The sequence below is a fragment of the Staurois parvus genome, unplaced genomic scaffold (genome assembly GCF_062004578.1).
Source record: "Staurois parvus isolate SC_StPar_1 unplaced genomic scaffold, SC_StPar_1.0 ptg000618l, whole genome shotgun sequence".
NCBI classification, from domain to species: domain Eukaryota; kingdom Metazoa; phylum Chordata; class Amphibia; order Anura; family Ranidae; genus Staurois; species Staurois parvus.
In genome coordinates, this window is record NW_028318414.1 from 2,896,483 (window position 1) to 2,913,723 (window position 17,241).

General features: G+C 42.6%; 1 protein-coding gene across 2 annotated transcripts in view; it reads left to right on the forward strand.

The window, feature by feature from the left end:
- The first annotated feature begins 1,033 nt into the window (after positions 1–1,033).
- ATG10 (autophagy related 10) overlaps positions 1,034–17,241 on the forward strand; it is a 224,877-nt gene continuing 208,669 nt past the window's right edge. For both annotated transcript variants that reach the window (XM_089693233.1, XM_089693234.1), the window contains exon 1: positions 1,034–1,096. The gene's annotated coding sequence lies outside the window, so the exon portion shown is untranslated. The remainder of the gene's footprint in view (positions 1,097–17,241) is intronic.

Below are 17,241 nucleotides of genomic sequence, written 5' to 3' on the forward strand. Positions count from 1 at the left end.
ATGCTGGTAGGTTAATTGGATCCTGTCTAATTTGGTCCTAGTATGTGTATGTATGAATGTGAGTTAGGGACCTTAGATTGTACACCCCTTGAGGGTTAGGGACTGATGTGAATGTACAATATATGTATGTAAAGCGCTGCGTAAATTGATGGCGCTATAGAAGTACCTGAAATAAATATTGGAATTTGAACATAGGTATATTTTTTTTATCTCAGGTACTTCTATAGCACCGTCAGTTTAAACAGCGGTTTACATATATATATTATACATTTACATCAGTCCCTAACCTTTAAGGGGCATACAATCTAAAGTCCCTAACTCACATTCATACATACACATACTTGGGCCAATTTAGACAGGAGCCAATTAACCTACAAGCATGTCTTTGAGCATGGGAAGAAACCAGAGTACCCGGAGGAAACCCACACAGGCACAGGGAGCACATGCAAACTCTGGATATATTGTTTTTGTTGCATTATTGTTCAAACGCGTCTAATTGCGTCTAGCATTAACGTGCATTTATGCACATTCATATATTTTTTCTGCCCAAACACTCCTCTCCTGAACATGATGGTGATGGGGTTTTCTTTATTTTCAGCCTGCAATGCTGCGCTTCTAAAACACCTTTGAACACCTATATGTGCAGAGACACATCAACTAACATACAGCGGCATTGACAGACTGAAAAAATAAATTCTAAAGGCTTGTAAAAGAGGTGTTTTTTCTGCCCGAGGTGCATGAGGCAGTTTGGAACTTTCCTCCTGCTAGTTTGAGGTCATGTCCTGCGTTCTTGATCTTGGCTTCATACTGAAAATCCTGCTCTTCTGCATATCATTCCACCCCTTGATGTATTTAGGGGCTTCAGTCATGTCCCTTCTCTCTTCCAGTCTGTACATATAAACTTCCTGAAGTCTTTTTTTTTTTGTATGCAGAGACAGAAATGAGAACAAAGACCGTGTATTCTAGACAGCACGGTAGCTGAGCTGGGTGAGTGCTGCAGTAAGCGGTGGAATACGGTAGCCTGCAGTGGAGGATTCTGGGAGAGGGTAGGGGTGCAGCATGGGCTGCAGGCGGACAGATTAGAGCAGGAAGACATGTGAGTTGTACATGTTTATGTTTCCAGATGAGAGGTGCTAGATGGCACTCCATAAAAATCTGGCTTTTATTTTACTGCTATGATAGGATGATCCAGAGAGAGTGACAACTGCAAGGGGGAGATCAGACAAGCGACACCATACACTCTGCTCTGCATTTTAAATGCTAGAGCTGTATAGATCTCTGTATATAATCTATTACAGTATGTATTAAAGCTGAGAGGGATCCTGATCTAAAAAATAGCTGATCTCCTGCACCAGACACCCAATTTGTAGCCAGGTCCTGATGTAAAGAGAACCTGTAGTAGCGTATAGCAGTGATTACGGAATGTTCTTCCCCCTCTCACACAAAGGCCATCTAGAGTTATAAACTACAATGAATGTTCCATGTAATAAAAGTTTTGCATTGAAAATCTCTTTTCTGATCTCCCCCGTTATTTGTATTTCGGTCCTGATTCAGCAGAATGCATGCTGTGAGTAGAGTCCCACTTTAATGCTCTGCTGATTTCCATAATCCAATCATGTGCAAGCAAAAATGCAGTTTTTTTATTTTCTTTTCACCTGATTGGGTATTCTTTACAAAGTGGAAGTTTACCACTTCAACTTTGCAAGTGCAACTGCACTTGTAAAGTGCACAGTCTATTTTCCTTTAGTTATTCATCCCAATAATGATTCTGGCAAATGCTGTACTCGCAATAACGGATCAGATTAGAATCCTAATTTGGCCATTTTAAAGCAGAACTTCACCATAAAGGGGAAGTTTTGCTTTATGCCCTCCTCCATCCTTCCTCTTCCCTTTTTGGCACTTTTTGGGGTGGTGGGGGGAGTAGGTACCAGCTCCCGATTCTGGTCAGATTGCCACAGTAATCGACTGGAAGTTCTCCCCCCTCCACATTACAGGTCCCAAAAGGCTGTGGGACCATTCGCAAAGTGCGGCTTGACTCATGCATGTGCAGTGGGCAGCCATCTCTGAAGCCGTAAGGAATCCTAGCCAGCTGCCCACAGTAAACATGCCAGTACTGGGGACCCGGAGACCGGCGAAGAAGCAGTTCGGGTGAGTACGGCGCTGGATCCCTGGACAGGTGTTTGTAGCAGCAACGGTATTTGTAGCTGCTGAAACTTCATTTTTTTTCAAAATGAAGGGCTCTTGGCCCTCCTTTAGGGAAAGGGAGCCTTGACTACTGGAAACATGGTATCACTGTGGGTTTCAACCTAAAAGGGAAGTTAGGTGGCTCCTTTAGGATTGCCTACAAAGACCTGAGATGACTGGGTCTGGACTCTAGGAGAAGGCTATGCTGGGGCATGTCCAACTTCTCTGAGGAGATTCAGCTGTCCCAAGAGTTGTCCTTCCCCGGCGTTCCTGTACCATCATGGACAGGAACCTTTTATCCAGAGGTCAGGCTCACAGTCTCCTTCCTCTTACTGGTGAGACTGTCCTCACAGCTCCTACACCTCCTTACCATCTTCTGCTTCCAGGCCACCATCTTTCAGGGTCATTAGGCGAATTCACCCTCCATCCAGGCCAAGCCCCAGTTCCTCCAGGGCCACTACTAATATACAGTCAGACACAGGACCCCCTCTGGACATACTGGTTCTGAGGGCGTTAAGTCCTCTCCTTCTCTGCTAGTCCTCACTATGCCAACATTCCCCTGAGCTTTTCCCGCCACAGCCATGCCTCTAATACAACATCTGCTTCTGTTAATGGACACTGCCTGCCCCATGAGCTCTGCCATCACATGACCTAGGATGCTTGCAGCATTTCCTTCTGGTACTGCCCCGGATTCTGTCACAGTGAGACACCGCTCCCTTACACTGTCTGCTCTCATCCCCTCCAGAATTTCACTCATCTCCTTTCACTACCAGTGTGAGGGGTCATGTTTCAGATCTGCAAAAGGCCTTTCATCATTAACTCCTTGCATCCATGCCTCAGCCTGCATGCCAGGCAGCTCTCCTTTTCCTCAGCAGCAGGTGTTGAAGAAACTGCATCTTGATTTCTTAATTGTTAGTCTATAGTTATTTCTCATGTGCCTGGATAGGCTGGCTTCCTTTCAGTCACCTGTATGGAGCGTCAGCGGTATCCTAATGGGAATCTGCTGGCTGTTTAATGAGAGCCACCGTGAGTGGTACACCGCATGTCTCTTTAAACACGCGTGTTCCCTTTGCGGTGGTGTCTCTCAGCAGTCTACTCCCCTGAATGGGAAATATAACACCTGCAAAACCAGGTTCCAAGCTGACCCTCCTAATATAGAGGACGCCAAAGAATGTCCCAAGGATGTTGCACTGGCTAAACCAGTACCTCCTCCTTAGGGAGGCTTGGATATTACATTTGGGATTTGAATGGGGGTTTTGAATTCCCTTTGTGCCATCAGACAAGCCTATTATGTCTGCTAATGTAAAATTGGTACTACAGTTCGGTAGTAGCTAATATAAACTGAGAAAGAATTGGACCTAGGTTGCATGGACGGCCAATTTGGTCTACCTCCATAACACTCCTTGCAGGTGACCTGACTTGCTGTGGTACCCAAAATAAACAAAAAAAAAATTGCATCTTATACAACACTGTTCTTTCCCTGAAAGCTTCTCAGTTAATGCTAATATTGATCAGGACTTTCTTTACTGAGTTCTGCCAGTGCTTCTGCCATTCTGGTGGAGGCTGATGTTGAGTCTGCCTTTTTCCTCCTTCCTGTGCACCTTGACTGTTCCACCCCAACAACAAGGAAGGCCCTGCCTATCTTCTGTCCTTTTGGGCATTGAGATTTACATAATGGAGATGGTCTGTTGCCTTTCTGGGGTTAAATTAGCTTCAGTTCTTGCTAAATTTGCAAGGGAATCTAGGAAGCTGTGACAGTAGCAGCTTCAATCTCTTTTGAGCCATCTTGTTTTCGCATTCCGTGTACTTCTGATGGTCAGGGCCTTTTGTGGGCGTCTAATGGAGATGGTCTGTTGCCTTTCTGGGGTTAAATTAGCTTTACTTCTTGGTAAATTTGCAAGGGAATCTAGGAAGCTCTGGCAGTAGCAGCTTCAATCTCTTTTGAGCCATCTTGTTTTCGCATTCCGTGTACTTCTGATGGTCAGGGCCTTCTGTGGGTGTCTATTGTGGGCTATGAAATGTATATCGGATACATGTCATTATGTAAAAATTATCAGACCTATGCGTGATAACTTGGAAGTGTGGTTTTCCTTCCTGCACATCTATAAAGATCATTCTTGTTGATAAATGGAGGAATTGCTGTACTCACAGCTGTAGTTTTACACGGATGCATCTGACTCCTGTAGCTTTGGCATTCTCTTCCAGAGTGGCTGGTCTGCTGAATCTTGGCAGGGCTCATGGGCCAACTCCATTTGTTGTGTGACATGACACTTTTAGAGCTCTTTCGTATTATGGTGACAGGGGAATTATCGGTGAAACAATTGCAGAATAGGCAAGTGTTTTTTTGTACAGATGAGTGTGGTACAAGTGGTAAACTGCCTCTCTGCACGCTCTCCACCTTTGTTCTCCCTGTTGTGTTTTTCTGGCGCTTGGATGTCTTCAATTTGGTTTCAGTCAACTCATGTTTCAGGTGTAGCTAATTCCATTGCTGATTTGTCCTTTTGTTCACAGTTCAACTTTAATGGCTGTGGGTGTTTCTTGTCTGAGGTTTCTGTGGACTCTCGTTTCCTGTTGGACCGTATCCATGCCGCTCCTTTCAGAACTCTTGGGTAACCTTCCGGCAAATTTGGCACAAATGGGTGCCGTCACTTTGTGATAAGTTCTCCCTTTCCTCCCCATGGGACAGGCGCCTGGTTCTTTTCTCATACCTCATCTACCTGCAGGATAAAGTTGTGGCTGGTTCAACGGTGGGTACTGCTCTCTCTGCTGTATTGTTTTGGATCAGACTATTCAGCTGGGAGGACATCTCCAAGATTTTCTTATTCGGAGGGTTTTGAACGTTTGGAAACATCTGACTTGCGTCTCTGATTCTCGGCACCTGTTGTCTTTGCTCATCTTAACTGACATCCTCTCCATTTTGCCCTCTGTCTGTTTCTGCATTTAAGGATATCTTGTTTCAAGTTGCCTTTTCTTTGGCATTCTTTGGCATCTTTATAATTAGTGAACTTGTTGACAAGGACAAACGCCTAGTTGGTGGTAACTCGGCAGAGGATGTGCTGATCACAGAATCCTTTTTTTTTTATCCTGCTGTGTCCTTCTGAAAATTACAGGTCATTCAAAGGGAAGCAAAATCATTTTGAACGCTTATGCAGCCTCCCCCCACCCTCTTTTGCCATATGTGCTTGGCTTCCAATTTGTGACCCCTTCTTTCTTCTTTCACGGCTTTTCTGGTTCGCTCTGATTCTTCCAATCTCAGCAAATTCCAATTTTTACTGGTCTTCTGCCTTTTTCTTTCTCAGCTTGCATTACCTCCATCTGATTTTCCCACTTACTCTTTTCGCATTGGCACAGCCATTGCTGCCCATGGGATGGGTTTTTTTTTTAGGTAGATGCGAATCATCTAATTTTTTTCGCTATATGTTCGTCCTCACCTTTTTGCTCTGCTTGGATTTTTCATTTGCAGTTGGCAGAATTTGTTGCCGCAGTTTTCTTGGCCTCCACTGGTTGCTGATATTACCTGAGCTGTTACATCTCAGACAATTTGTTTCAGGTCCCTTCATTCTTATAATTCATGTGTGGGGTAATGATGTAGGGCATTACCATTCTGTAGATTCAATCTCCTTCATTCGGCATGTTATTTCTCAATGTGCCAATTTTACCTATTTATTGTTTGGTCTAACATTGTTCCTTGTCTGGTTTGGGCCCGTCACATACTTTGTTCTTGTTTCTGGTTCTCGTTTGGAGCAGTTTCGCCACAAGGTGAATGCCCAGGATTGGTAGCATTGTTGTCCGCCACAGGGTCTTGTGGGAGATAACGGTATTTTGTTGAGGCCTTAAGGGGATCTTTTAAATGATTGGCCTCGATATGTTTAACCTTGGCCTACAGACTGGTGTCGAGCAGGTGCTGGCTGCGGTGGCTTGTGTGTGGTGGTTTTTGACCTTGCCAGCAATTTATGGTTATGCCCTCAAGTTAAATTCTGGAGTCAGTCTAATGCCTGTGTGGCACCGATGGTAAGGACAGGCCTCTTAGACTATGTGAGTTTATGTTTTATGAGTTCTCACAGTATAACTGTGCCATTGTTGTTTGGTACATTTGGAAAGTTCAATAGAGCTGTGGCCTGTCCTATTTCCAACTTAATTCGCTTTTGTGTCTTTTTGGGGGGGTAAGGTATTTGTTTATTTGTTGGTCATGAATGAGCCTATGCTTTTTAGCAGTCAAGGCTGAAGGACTGCTTTAAGGTATTAACCTGTTTTCTACATACAACAACACATCAAAGTCCAACTCCGGCCAAAACTTTGGTTTGATTAGGACAGATTGCAGAAAAGTAAAAGGTTTTTAATGTTCTCCATGACCCCATTATAGATAAATGGCATTATTTCCTGGCCCTGTGATAGAAATAAGGGAGCTGTTCTCACCAGGTTTGAAAGTCACATTAACACATTACATAAGTAATAAAAACTTGACAAAATTCTAAACCTTCTCCATTTGAAAAAAAAAAGTTTTGCTGCAGTCTTTGTACCCACTAGAGTGATTTTCTCTCTCTGTCCTGACAATCCCTAAATAAAGATCGGACAAGTTTATCCCTTCCTCATGTTATCCAAAATGAGCACACCAAGCTTTGGCTGCAGTTGAGCTCTAAAGGAAATCTGTATCAAGCGAAATACATAAGCTAGCCTCCTCTGGATAATACTAGTTACTTGGTTTTCTCTGGCTTCCGTACTGGGAGTCACTGACTTTTTTGGAGTAAATCAGAACTCCTGATCTGCATATTTGTTTCATGTCTGGGAAAGTAATGAATCCACTGGTTCAGTGGGACAGGATACTAGAACTAGCAGAGAGGTGTATGTTGTACAGCTTCCTCTCCAGTAAGGAGAGAACTGAGCAGCACTGTAGTCGCAGCAACAAATCTCTCTCCAACTGCCCAGGCAAGCAGTCATAGGCATCAGTGCCTTAGGTGATCTCACACTGCAGACAAGTGCATAGGCACCTATGATACCAGGGAGCACACTGTTATCTTTCAGGGAGAATTCAAGTTATATTTTTCAGGATACTGCTATGGCATGATCATCATTTTAGCTGTTCCCTATAAAATGCCATATCTTCACTGAGTTCAGGTCCACTTTAGCCTGCTTTCACACTCATCAGGTTTTCTTCTGTTTTTGTGTTAAAAAAAGCGGAAGAAAGACTCATGCCCATTAAATCCTAAGGAACTCTTCACAGTGGTCAGTTGTGGGTCCATTGCATATTTCAAAGTCCTGCAAGCTGCATTTTTGGTGCACATTTGGTGTGAGGAAAAACAATCACCAAAAACTCACCTCCACATTGAAATAAATGAAAAATGCAAACAAAAGGCAGCAAAAACGCATTAAAAATGGATCTGTGGTCGCGTTTTCGGTGCACATCCTTTTTTCACCAAAACGCACTGGAAACGTAGCAGAAACATGATAAAAATGTGGCAAAAACACATATTCCATTTTACAAGTTTTTTGCAACAGTGCAGTTTGAAAGTAGCCTTCAAGTGTGTTCCAGGGATGTATTTCTGCTAAACTAGCAAAGCCCCGTCATGCACTACAGTGTGTAGATACATCATAGAGCATTACCTATTTACAGTATGGCATTTCTTTTGAAAAGTTTCATTTTGAATTATGTTTTAGCAGTATATAGCAGTCTTGTGACTTTCGTCAGTATCCAGCCAAGCACATGTTAAAGCTTGTAGGAGGAGTTTTCATTCTGCTCTAGGAGGATGCAGAACCCCCTGACCTCTGTCTGGACAGTGCTGATTGGCCCTGTGCTGATCACATGCACTCTTCCAAGAAAAAAAAAAAAAAACCTCTCTTGCAATATACACCAAACTGAGCATTTTCCATATGAAGTTGAGTTTATTATAAAAACGTATCTATGGTCAAAATGTAACATTGTATATTCATTTCCACATGAATCTTGTAGTTTGTAAACTTACTTTGTGAAGATCTCCACATATTTACTTCCTTACGTTTTGTGACATGTAATCACTATGCCCTGTGAAAAGGCACTATTGTGTCACACATTCACAGAGCCTGTCTTCTGAACTACAGAGCTGATGAGAGGAGGAGTTTCAGGAGACGAGTCAGGACAGGAATCACGGCTTGCAGGCAGCAAGGTACCATGTGATCAGGGGCGGACTGACAACTCATGGGACCCCCGGGCAATAGGGGATTATGGGGCCCCTGTGTCCTTGCCCAAACTCAAAAAAGCCTATGAAAAAGGTACCAGGGTATCTCATGGGGCCCCCTACTGACCCCGGGCCAATGGTCAGTCCGCCCCTGCATGTGATATATAGTCCTTAAAAACTGAAGGTAAACAGCACAGGAGAATCTGCAAAGCATGCAGGGAATCAAGGAAGTTGTGGAAAGAGATGGCCAGCAGACAGCTAGATTTCACAAGGAGATTTTTCAAGTAAACTTATATTGGATTGTCAAAAATTGTGTTGTTAGTAGAATGCTAATGTTATAAAATGAAAGTGATTGCTGTGATCATAGATCTCCTTTGAAATCAGCAGGAAGGTCCATCATTTTACAAGTCTTCCTTTTGGGGTAATAGTTAAAGAGTATGCAAATTCAACATTTCCTATTCCTGATATGTGCCTGCTGTACCATGTACTTGTATGAAAAACTATCCTCTTCTCTTTGCATTGCTTCCTTTGTGTGAAATCCCTGGGGAGTGCTGATAAGCCATTCTCAGGAAGCCTTGTATTTGTGTGAATGAATACAAAGCTTCCTCTGATTGGCTGAGGTGGAGATATGTGCATTGCTGGATTGGCAGTGCATAGTTGCACTTTTAAAGGTTAATTCAGCTTTAAAACCTACTCCATGGAGTCCATGAGCACTATTCCATAATTTGAAACTAATCAGATTTTAAATGGTCCATCTTAGAAAGGAGGACAGGACAGAGCTGTGACAAAAGGCCTACAGGTATGGGATGAACAGAAATAGATATTTTTAAAATCAGATCAGTTTAAAATTATGGAACCATGTTCATGGACTGCATAGAACAGGGCTCAACAAATCTCAAGTGTCAGGTCACCGTGGCAACTAGAAATTGCATCCTGGCGCCTGGGCTTTTGTCAGCCCATTCACTGTTGGTACCGTTAAGACCCTCCTAACAGCCTCCTTACTGCTGCCATCCCCTGTGCACAGGGGATGGCAGCAGTGAAGAGGCTGTTAGGAGGATCTTAATTTTTTTTGTTTTGTTTTTTTTAGGTGTGAAGGTGGAGTTACTCTTTAATGTGTGGGGAAAAAAATTAGCTCTGTAACTTACCTGCAGCAGAGCAAATTTTTTTCTTTCTTACCGGCACTCTGGACTCCAGGCTGCTGTGCCGGCACTTTCTGGGAACACATGGCTCCCAGCCGCCACCTCTTCATAATCCGGTCTCTGAGCGCTACTCCAGGGGGGTTGACAGACATGTGACAGGACGGCGGACACAGGGGATGGAAGGACAAGCCTGACTGCTGGCTCCCAGCCACTCCAGGGTGATGAGAGAAGCGTGCGGGTTCTGACCTCCCTCCATTCTCCTCGGAGTCTTTGCCTGGACACCTGTTCCATTCCTGCTGTCACTCATCAGCGATAAGCTCTGGGATTGGGGGGGGGGTGTGGTGTCAGCCGATCTCAGGGTGCCCAGGCTGTGATGGAGCTTATCTGGCAGGAGGCAGAAGATCACTGCCAGCCGACTACCATGTCCTAGGAGGAGAGGTGAGTGAGCCATGGACTCTGAGCAAGGTCTGCAGTGGGGTTGGAATTTGTGAAGGGGGGAATTTGTAAAGAGTGGAGGGGATTTGTGAAGAGGTGAGAGCTGTAGGGGGGATTTTTGAAAATTGGTGAGAGGGTAATTGGCATAATAAAGAGTTTCCTCCTATAACATGTTTTTATTGTCATTCTTTCTGGCCAGCCGATAATCCTGACACAACGGCATTATGTCTGGGTTATTGGCTGACTGCTCTGCCATTGAAAATGAATGGCACCTGAACAGGCGTTGTACGTTTTGCCATTATTGTAGAATGATTTGGGATTGTAGGCAGAATTGCAGCCTGAGATCACAAAACGCCAGATGTGAAGCTAGCCTTAGCGGTTGGTGTTGGTGACTCATTGGTGGTCAGTGGCAAGCAGGAAATTGCCCTCTTGCATTGCTGGTCAGTGGAGGCACGTGATCAATTCAACGCTGCTCAAGGAACCCCTAGAATCTTCAGAAGGAACCCTGGTTGAGAAAGATTGAAACTTATGGCCCGCACACACGATAAGAAAATCGTCCGAAAAAGGTCATACAAGGACTGATCATCCCATAATCTGATTGTTAGTACACAGTTTTCTAGAGCCGATCAAGACAATTCATGCAAAAATATCCGAAGGGACAATTGCAAAAATGTTTCTCAAATGATTTTCGTTTAATCAGTACAGTAGTCATCTGAAAATACAATACAATACATTACTTCACTTTCAAAAATTTTTTCTTTCGTACGAAAATTTTTGTAAGTTTGGTATCCTTTTAATTTTCAATATAGAATCTAGCATGCAAAAAAAAAAAAAAAAACGGATGATCATTTGCCCGACATTCTTATCTTGTGTACAGAGCTTTATAGTGGAATCTTGGATGGGCCACTGGTTCATCAATGTAAGTGATTGTACCCTAAGCTCCATACAGTACAATGACCCTTCACTTTGCCAGGTGTATTTCAACTGCTGTTCTAAGACTTCAGAAGTATGAATAAGCCCAGTCGTGATCAGATCTGTTTCTTTCTGTAGGTAATAAATCGGGTATGAAGACTCTAATGACATTACTTGTGACAACCACTAACTGTCATTTGTATTGGTAAATTGTAATTTTTTTTAGCAGATACCAACACCTAGTTCCTGTTTGCATCACCAATATTTTTGTACTGGAAATGAGCCCCACAGTGAGGGTTAGTCAGTATTAAAATCCAAATGTATCTACTGTAGTTGATGTATTGGCAGTGAATTATTTTCTTTAACCACTGAAATAAATTGAGATATGCAATGGAAATATAGATAGTGTTGGAAAGAATGTGACAATAACATGTGCAGTAACCATAGCAACCAGTCAGAGGTTCTCTTTTATTGTCTGTCTTAGATTGTTAAAATGAGGAAAAAACACGCCATTTCACATTTTAAAGCATTATAGTTGCTTAAGTGATGTAGCTCTCTCTTCTCATATAATTAATGAATCCCTCCCATTAACTCCTCAGATGAAAAACACCCAAGTTTATTCTTTCCACAGGTCTATACACTTTACATTGGTCCTAGTTTTCCTACACTATATACAATTCAGAAAATTTTTAAAGCTGAACACCAGAGTAACTATTGGTTTACCAGCGTGGTCCTCTTGCTGAATTGGACAAAATTTGAGCCATGGGTGGCCCTGCAAGCACTACCAACCTCAACAACATTTTAAAAATCCACTGTATTGTACTGGGTGGAAATTCATGGTCATTCTTTAGGATGTAGTCACTGGCAGTTCCAGCAGCCTTGGGAGTTGCAACTGCCTTTAGTAAAATAGAGTCTTCGAGTAATTTTCTCTGTCTCTTGTGAGTAGCGAACATGCAAGCTGTCTATGCCCAACCTTATTTGACTTTTCATGTGACGTTAATTAAGTCTATGGTCTCAAGGCTGGCTCAGGAGCCTACTTGGACTTCCAATCCTGTGTGCACATTTAGATATACCTTTGAGTACAAACAGATGCAACTCAACTGGGGTCCTTATCCCTTGAAATTCCTCCACCTCAGCGGGAGTAAAGGATTGTGTTGACTCTAAGGCAGGGGTGTCCAGCCTGCAGCCCAAGATGACTTTCAATGCAGCCCAACACAAATTCGTAAACTTACCTAAAAATGTTGATTTTTATTTTTTTTTAAGGAATTTTTTGCATGTATACTTAACGAACAAAGAAAAAGATAGTGTCTCTTTACTGGACTTTTATACAGTAAGTTTTATCTTCCCAAAAAAACATATCCCACCCTTCACAATCACGCCTTATTCATGTCATCAGTTTTCAGCAGCATCTATATTTGTGAGCAGCTATTTTCAAGGATGAAGTACACGAACTGCAAAATTAGAACCAAAATATCTGATGAACACCTTGAGAATTCATTGAGAATTGCAACTACATTCATCGAGCCAGATATTGATGCATTAGCTTATTAAAAACAGTGTCAAATATCGCTCTAGTTTTATGTTGCCCTCTTTTATATTATGTTGCCCTCTTATTACAAAGCAAAAATTTTTTACTCAGATAAGTACATTATCTATATCAGTGATCATTAACTTTTGATCTGCCCGACTTTTTCTGCTCATCAGCTATCTTTATTGTTAGTGTATTATATGTGTGGCCCAAGACATTTCCTCTTCTTCCAATGTGACCCAGGAAAGTCAAAAGGGTGGACACCCCTGCTCTCAGGGATTGTTTACACTGTAGGGGCAGAAAAAATGGCAGTTGAGCCACGTTTTCCCTGCCCTCAAGCAGCAAAGGCCATGTTTGACTCGTGTCACTTTGCTTTGTTGCTGCTACAAAAATTACTTTCCCTGTCCCATACCACAGGCAGTAATGGCACCAAACATGACCCACTCAATTGGCATGTGCAGTGTTGTGGCATTTACAGGGTTAAAACGCTGCAAATCGTTCTTCAGTGGAGGTGGCAAGCACTGCCACATGTGTAAACCTAGACTTAAAGATGTCTCTCAAGCAATACTAACAATGAGAAAAGAGTAAACTGCTCACTAGGAAGTGCATTTTATAACTAGAAAAGCTACAATTTCTGGGGAAAGTGTGTAGTGTTCTTGCCTCCACTCTGCTGCCTGCTCACACACCTGGGTTAAGAACACTTTAATTAAGTGTTCTTGCATGGCAAGAACACTTACTGTTATCTCACATATATATTCTTATTATTATAGCCAAATTTACCACCCTAACTCCTACAGTTTTTACACTACATAGACAGTAATATACCGAAACGTGCAGGTTGTTCCCGATTGGTGTGCTATTACTTTGTGGAACGTTTTGCCAAATGGTTCACAGAAAATAGGCGATTTTGTGGTGAAATTGGTCCCATAGGAATGAATCACGGAATGTTCAAAACTAGAGTGGGAGCTGAAAAATCAGGACATGATTTCTAAACTGCCATCACTCCCTCATTTTCACGCCCACCTACACAAATCTTATATCAAAACGTTCAGCTATCCCTGCTGCCACTAAAAATGTCCACAGCTAAGCCATAGTCCTGATAGTTTTTACAATATGACCATTTGTTTGCAACTCACGCCGCCCATTAAATTAAAAAAAAAAAATTAAAAATCCTCCTGCGCTTAATGGAATACCTAAAAAAATCTCGTATTGAGCAGCCAACACTTGAACTGATACCCACTAGTTAAATAATGCAGTATATGGAAAGGTAGTGCAGCGCTTCACGAATAACATAAAATACAATATACACACTAAGATAACCACACATGAATATACAGTGACTAAAAGACGTAATGATATCAATAACCGTGCCCCCCTCACTCCCACTCTATACAATGGTGTGTGAGGTAGGTAAATAGGTCAAAATTCATTGGTATGAATGAAGAACATTCAACCTGGAGAGGAAATAGCATAATGATATGTGACTTTGCCCCCATTCAAACAGAACAAATGTGCATGCAGTTTCACATGACAGATAGATTTGATTTTTTTTTTATAAATATACCCCAATGTGTTTTACATCTGTGTGTCTATTTATTAACTAATGCTGATATAAGTCTCAAACTTAAGCATATCACAAATGTTCTGTAAACACCCATCAGTGCTTTAAGCAGTACTTCACCCAAAAGGCGAAGTTCCGCTTGTTTGTTGGTTTTCACTGCCACATTTGGCACTTTTTTGGGGAAGGGGGGGGGTACCTGTTTTTGACACATGCACTGTAGGAAACTGTCTGTAAAGCCGCAAGGCTTCACTGCCAGTTTCCCTTACTAAAGATGCCGGTACCTGTACCAAAAGCTGATTGAAGAATCGGCTTGGGTGAGGACATTGCTGGATCCCTGGACAGGTACGTGTCTTTATACTACAAGTCAGCAGCTACAGTATTTGTAGCTGTTGACTTTTAATTTTTTGGAGGGAGACTGGAGCTCCTCTTTAAAGTGAATCCAAAGGTTGTAATAAAAAAATAGCATACATGTTATGCTTACCTGCTCTGTGCAATGGTTTTGCACAGAGCAGCCCCTATCCTCTTCTTTTTGGGTCCTCTGTGAGCCAATGAGGGGAGAGACACCTGGGAGAGCCATGACTGTCATGCATATGGCTGGATTGAGATGGGATTTAGGTAAGTATAAGGGGGAGCTGAGGGGGGATCTGCATCAAGTTGCTCCTCAGCAGATATTCTTTCCTCCTTACTTCTGAAACTCTGATTACCAAAGTTTGGTCCAAGAGGCACACTTAAAAGCTACAAAGCCCAGGAGAAAACTTCAGACTAGTGCCCTATCTTAGTTAATTTTTTTTAAAAAGAAAACCTCTTATGTGATATTTTTTGTAAATATGCTGACCTAAACAAAAACCTGTGTTTTTTCTGTTCTATAAAGAGTCCCAGTTTGGCATCTAAGCTAGTGTTGCCTAGTCTTAGGTGCAATGCCAAGCTATAATACCTTGGTCCTGTATCCCAGCGGTGAGGAAGTAGTTCTCTGACAGAGTCACCCAAATGCAGTGACAGACGTTCCATCACAGTGTCCAACTGCAAACCTAGTAACAATAAAGTAACTGTGTCAGCTGGTCTGTTGTCTCACTATGGAGTTATTTATTTATTGGTAACCCCACTTCGGTTCTTACATTAGCCTTAGGTGTGGACTCATGAATGGCCAATTGTTTGAGTTTTATTTTTTGTTATTTCTCTATTTTACCTTTGAAGGTAGAGAGAATGGTTTGTCCTTCCAAAGAATCCAGTGTTTTGTCAATAAATGGAAGCCAGCATTTGAAAGTCTCCACTTCCTGATGTCAGTTTCTTTAATATAGACTAAATCTCGTAGATCACTTTGCACTCTTGTTAGTATCGGGGGGGGGGGGGATACCCAGCCCGTATATTGTTGAGGTGTTTGGGGGTTTTGAGGGGCCTTCTAAAAGCTAAATTCTACCAGCATGGGGTTTGGAGGAATGGGTTGTTCTCAGATTTCTGTGATATACAGTATTTGATATTACTGTTACTATTATATTTTGCTGGTCTGCACTGTTGGTATAAAATGTAGGCCCTACGTAGGATTTTGTATTGGGTTTCTCTCCATGGCTCATTGGTAGTGACTCTGCAGATAGTTTGGTGGTCAGTTAGAAACTTGTCTACTATGTTTTCCATGGGGAAGCCCAATGCCCATTTCTGTATCTTTGATTTTTTCTAATTTATAGGCTTTAAGTTGATTGAACTCGTTAGTAAACCGCAGGAAAGAAAAAAAAAGTCCCCTGCAAGGTAATGGCATAATGTGCTAGTTTGCAGTGCATACTAGCACATTATGTAAAACTTGCCTTAAAATGAAGCCCTCCAGTAGCTCACTGTCACCGATACAGAGGCTTCCATCTTCACCCAGTCTTCCTTCCGGGTTCACGAGCTTTGGCCATCTGACAGCTTTCCTAAATGGTGCACGTTTGGAGATATTCATTTTACCTACAGATAAGCTTTTTTATAAGTTTACCTGTAGGTAAAATTAAAAAAAAAAGAGTTTACTACCATTTTAAGGAAGGATATATGAAAGGAAACAGAGACTTCAGAACTGCCTATCAATTTGTCTAGGGTATTGGTATATAGTTCTGTAGCTGGGTTTCAGGTTATGCTCTTCCAGTATACTGTGGCCTGAAGGTAATGTCTCTTTATTCTCTTGTCAAGAAATGTGGTATTTTGCATTTAGTTCAATTAATGTATATGGTTTTCCAATATATGTTAGAAAAAGGTGATGAAAATGACTTTTCTCTGCCCAAATTTGGAAAGGCTGGATTATGTTTTATAGGATGATAATTTGAGAAATATGGGGATTTGTTCAAATATCCTCCCAGTTCCCTCCAGCATATCACTGTATCTCTTACTAGAGTATTATGGCAAATGAGGGAGGGGGAGTCTGGTTAGTGGTTAAAGAGTGTCAGAGTGCAGTGAGATGCCATGCTTTTGTTAGATCTGATTCCAAATTGTAGTTACAGAATCTGGATAAACCTGTCACCCAGTCTTTAGCGTGTCTCAGTAAACATGCTACTGTAGGTTATAGAGATGTAAGTCAGACATAGCCTCCCCTCCAGTTGGTTTGGCAAGTGTGGCTTCTACTGTGCAATGTAAGTTCTCCTTTTCACTCAAAAAATATGTAAAGGCTTTGTTTAAAGTTTTTACGTTGGTGTGTTTTAGAAGAGGAGGGAGCATTTGTAATGGGTATGGTCATTTGGTGAAATTTACCATGTTGACCAGACATATACAGCATGTGTCCAGAAAGAGAAACTGGCCCATCCAGACAGCTTTTTCAAATTGTGTGTATAATTGTGGGGTGATTTAGTCTATAAAGAGAGGTAGGTGGTTTCCTATTTTTAATCCTAGGGGACATATTGTTTGGTCCGGTATCTCCGCTGCCGCCACCGTGTCAGAATATCGGGCTGGCCGCTCAGCTCTTCTCTGCAGCAGGACCTTACCTGTTCCTCGGTCCAACGCCTTACAGTCTCCCTGCGCCGGCATCTTTAGCGTGGGCACCCGGCTGTGACAGCCGGGTGCCCACTGCGCATGCGCGAGAAGTGCTGCGCTTTGTGAATGGCCCTGCGTCTTTTGGGACACATGACAGGTCCCAGAAGACGCAAGGCCACTCACAAAGCGCAGCGCTTCTCACGCATGCGCAGTGGGCACACAGCTGTCAGCCGGGTGCCCACACTAAAGGGAGGACAACTCTGTGGAAGTGGGAGCGGGTACCTGTCAAATTCAGGTACCCGCTCCCCCTCCCTCCCCAAAGGTCTGCAGTCTCTTGGTAATCCCCTGTACTGTCTGCAGTCTCTTGGTCATCCCCTGTACTGTCTGCAGTCTCTTGGT